This window comes from Montipora capricornis, chromosome 3 (genome assembly GCF_036669925.1).
Source record: "Montipora capricornis isolate CH-2021 chromosome 3, ASM3666992v2, whole genome shotgun sequence".
Classification (NCBI taxonomy): Eukaryota; Metazoa; Cnidaria; class Anthozoa; order Scleractinia; family Acroporidae; genus Montipora; species Montipora capricornis.
Window position 1 is genome coordinate 27,461,412 of NC_090885.1, and position 5,000 is coordinate 27,466,411.

Genomic DNA, 5,000 nt, shown 5'->3' on the forward strand with positions numbered 1-5,000 from the left:
CGCACCTGCTACTGTCCTCTCACAAGAATCCAAACATGTAAGACATTACAACAAGGAAAAATAAAGAAAATATAATAACCAACTCACAGTAGTAATCGACTGGTCATTGTATACACAGTATGGGAGCAATGTGACTGGAATTATTTGAAAACTAAACCTAGTCAAGAAATATGATATAATATTAGTAACAGTAGCTCGTCCATTAATGCATCCCCTTGCACTTAATTCCTCATTTCTTTCCCCAAAAGACAGATAATGATAATTCGCAGTATTGCACAAAAAGATTGCTATCATGAAATGAAGCCACTTTAGGACCATCGAGTGAAATGTTGAATGAGGATGAATACTTTCTCCAGCAATTGTCTTTGAGTTTCAATGCAAAAGCATATTCGGCAAGGCCACGTTGCTTTAAAGCGCCAGGTGGTTTAGAGTGAATGTGTCTTAAACCACGATCATTAAGAAATATTAAGACTGGTGTCTATGACATCATTTCACTCAGTTGAGACGGCAATTACTTTAACTGGAAAAATACGCATTAAAAGCCATCTGGTAGCACACGAAGGGTACAAGTACAAAAGAGAAGAGTCGATCAGTCAGTCAGTCATTATTCTTCGAAAGTTAGACTGAACACAGCCGCTTTTACTCAAAAGATGCGACACGGAAAAACCATGTTCTTTTTCAGATACGTAAGTTACCTTCTCCTAAGGGACTTGCCCGTATTCCTAATTGTAGGTTACTGAAATCGTCTTGATAGGACTTTGCCTGGATCGAAGCATTGATCCAGTTAGAATGAGACAGCGCGTGTTGAGGTGCAAACTCACATGAAGTACATTGGCAGTACTCATCAATTACACGTAGAAGAGCTCCTGATTTTCGTTACATGTATGCTTAATTTTGCGTTTGACACACTGACATCTAGATCAATTTGATAGGTGGAGGGAGTGGTTTAAAGCAGTTCCGAAAAATCCCACATTGTCCACACCAATCATAAGAAACCCCCAACTCGACCATGTGCTTGCTAACATGCTTGCGCCATTTGTTCCACAATCCAAACTAGCCGGCTATCACAATATTTCCCCTTCCTTTCCCGCTGACTGATTGGTTCAGCCTTTCACCAAACCGCAGGAGGTCCGTTTTGGAATTTGGAATCCAGCTGCGCATGCTATCGAGATGAACTGTCAGGTTCTTAAAGTAACTGAAGGGGAATACTGCTTCATTAATCAAATCGGGAATTTATCAGGCCTTCCTTTTTTGTAATTTGTTTAGTTTTTAGTAGTGTGGTCTAGCATATCCATCAGAATAACTTTACAGAGAACATGCGCCGTATAACTGTTGTAACATCATAATTACTTTCTTGTTCCAAATTTAGGTGACAATTTTTGTTCTTTGCACTCCGTTTTCTTTGGCAAAAGAAGGAGAAAAGTACACGGAATCATCGCTGTCGGGTTTAGCGGATGACGTGCATTTGCAAGCTGTCGGTGATCAACCAGAAGAGAAACGCAAAGAAACATCTCCCAAATCAGCGTTTCATGTTCTGAAAGATCAGTACGCCGCAGGAAAATTTAGGGACGGTTCAATCAGTTCGGTATCTGACAAATTCAAAACGATGGTGCAGAGAAGTCAGAATGGATGCGTTGAAAGAAAGGAATGGAAATCTGATAGTTGTAATGGTTCGGGTGTGCTAGTTCACTTTTGTCGTGATAGAAGCTTGGTTCATTGTCAGTCAGCTATTCCATGCCATGGGTATAGAAAATGTGTACCTATTAAGACATATTTCACATCATGTAATCGCAGCTTTGTAACAGGTTGTAAATGCGACGATACGTGCGGATAAAATAACGCTTCACGTGCATAATACACGAAATAAGATGTAAACGTCAAGTTATTAAAATAAAAGTACTTCGTCAAGGCGACGATTAAAAATTTGATCTGGCCGTTCGGATAATAGATTTAAGGCTAGTGCGTTTTCTAAGAACCTCCACCCTCTCCCCCCACCCCTCATTAACCCAACCCACCAATGCAACTTAAAGAGACAAATTCGCCTAACGAGTCACGTTACTTGAATTGGGTGTTTACATCTATCCAAGATGGCCTCTGCGTGCATATGCTGTGTGCACCATGTTCGTTGTTGCTGCTGTGCTCTTGCAAATGGAACCAGTAGTTGGTCAAAATCTTTGAGGAATTTTCCAAAAATCGACTGTGGCTCTTGCTTAGACTGGTTAAATCGCGGAGGAAAAAAGAAACGCCGTGGAGAAAAGCCACAAGTTCTTTCTCTAGGTGTATCTTTTGACATTTACACCGCCGAAGAATATAGAGATTTTTACGTGAAAGCTCCTTGTTATCGATCTCTCAAAAAGAGTAACGAACCACATCTCTTGGTAGTAATCTTAAAGGAAATAGAAGATAATCAAGCAGCGGTTCATCGAGCTCACTGTTCGTATGAAGGAGGAAGTGTGAGGCAATGTAATCATAAATTTGCGTTGCTTTTTCAATTGGATGATCATTTGTGTTTATAAATCAAGGATACGCCAAGCGATGTTATTTGCACAAGAGTAGTATACTAAGTGGGGGTTCTGCGGCGGGTGGATCAGTGGATAATGTGGATCGAGCAATTCGATCCACATCTTTCGCCCCTAACCCTTAACCCCAATCCTTCCCCCAAACGGGTTAAAAAGCTATTTTTCAACTTTTCGCCTTTCCTCACATGATGTTACTGCGTTAGAGTTGTCGTAAACCCAATAACACTTTTCTTTTCTATGAGACGTCAATTAAATATTTAATAACTTCAACGGGACTGATACACTTGATTGCGCACATACTAAGAGTCCTTATTGTTTTCGATGAGAATATAATGGTTTAATAACTTGAACGGGATCGTCACAATTGATTGCACATATACAAACTGCACAATGAGCTATGTCCACACGCCTGAACATGCCAATTGACGTCGCAATAACAACTATTTTCAGCCAGTTAAATTAGCAATTAAAACAAGATAAATTAGGGAAACATTCGTTCATTTCAACGCGAGTGCTAGCAGAGTGTGGATCAAAGAAGAACTCTTCCTTCGTAAAATGGCTATCATCTCTGAAATTTGTGAGAAAGGCGGCACAAGAGGACGATTCATGGCGACTTTTCTTTTACTTCTGAACGGTGTGGCGATGCCTTTAATCGAAAAGATGCATTGAAGCGCCACATGAAGAAACCTTCTCAAGAGAGAACTCACCAATGTCATTCTTTTTCTCGAAAGTTCTATCGCCATGATAAGTGTTTGGAACACCAGAAGGTATGCGAGTTTGAGAAGTTTGAGGAACGTCGAGACGGCGGCAAGCGAAAATATCTCGAAGGAGAGGAAAATGGAGAGCAGAGAGCAAAACAATCGAGATGGGATGACGCAACGGTCAATACGACTACGGAGGGGAATAATGTACACTCGGGCGAAGATACTGGTTGTTCTGAGAATCCTTGCGCTTTGACGACCGCAATGAAAGACTCCCTGAAAAGCTTCAAGTTAAAGCCTCGAACTCAAGAGAAACACGACTTCAGGATGTTATTACACCTTTAGAAAAAGTCACTGGTCAATCGCCTAAGCCAAGAACTAACAACGAAGAGAGGACTCAGGTGGTTCGTGAGTGTTCAAGTTAAGTTAATCAAACCGAAAGCAGATGTTTCTGACGAGATCTCAGAACCTCATTTTCGCAGTTTTTGCATGACAACCGTGAACGATTACCATGAAGATGAAAAACAGCTCGACGAAGCAAGCCAGAAGATTTTAAGAAACGGTCCAGATAAGAACGGTAGCAACAACGGCAACGAACATGTTGGCATTCAATTGGTATGCAAAAAGGTGATAACTTTTCTGTAGTCTGTACTTACTTCTGATTGGCTTAAACAGCAAAAGCTAACAAAACTTCATAAAAGCAGTATTATATTCATCCTTACTTTCCAACCATCTTCCATCTTTCATCTGGTCTCAGTTTAAATAAATTCCACAGAAATCGTATGTGGGGAACATGTAAAATTGTAAACGTTTCTTGGCTTTTGTTTTGATCAACTCTTGTGATTGGTCAAAATCTTTTAACACAAAAAAGCGCCCTTTCAAAGTGGGCTGTAAATGAATTTTATTGCGTTAACGGCTTTCCTGTAGGTTTATGCATTCTCTGTGTAAAAATGATAACATTCCTATGTGGGGAAAGCCCCGTTGCCGCATAACAAAGGAAATTGCTATCCATCTTACACGGATCATTACTTAAGTGCTTTCTCAACGTATCGGAAGGATGGAAGTGATTGGACACTATCACAAATCCTGCACCTCGATTTGAAAGTAACTCAGTACAAACCATTGAAAGTTTCTAGTCATTTGCCTTTACCCAAAAAATTATCATTAACGTTGAAAACGAGGATAGCAAGTGCTTCATGTGGAGCGTTTTGGCGGCTTTACATCCCATCCAACGCAAAGCTAACCCAGAGCGAATTCATCATTACCGACTCTACGCGAATGAAGTCACCACGGATAGTATTGAGTGTCCTGTAACTGTCAGCAAGATCCCAAAGTTTGAGAAGCAAAACAAGATTGCCATCAACATGTTTGGATTTGAAGGAGGAGATTTGTTCCCCGTGTACCTCACCAAAGAACGCGAGTTTCCCGTGCAAGTCAACTTGCTGTTGTTTTCCAAAGGGGAGAAACGTCATTACTGCCTCATCAAAAATCTCAACCGACTTCTTTCCAGTCAAACAAGGCACAAAGCTCAAATGTAGTACTGCCCTTATTGTCTTCACGGCTTTGTGCGGGAATAGCTACTTGAAGACCACAAGCCACTGTGTAGTCAGCATGGACCTCAGAGAATAGAGCTGCCCAATGAGGATAACATGTTTCTCCAGTTTAAGGATTTCCAAAAAAAGGCTACGAGTTCCCTTTGTTATTTACGCTGATTTCGAGAGCCTGACCACAACAATTCAGTCCGCCTGGGTTGCTCAGGGGCAAATTAATATGTATTTGC

At 40.8% G+C, this 5,000-nt stretch overlaps 1 long non-coding RNA gene across 1 annotated transcript; it reads left to right on the forward strand.

Moving 5' to 3' along the window:
• The first annotated feature begins 555 nt into the window (after positions 1 to 555).
• On the forward strand, positions 556 to 1,923 carry LOC138042740 (uncharacterized). Its single transcript, XR_011131076.1, has 2 exons — positions 556 to 686; positions 1,370 to 1,923. It is a non-coding gene; the product is annotated as an uncharacterized lncRNA (long non-coding RNA).
• The last annotated feature ends 3,077 nt before the right edge of the window (positions 1,924 to 5,000 follow it).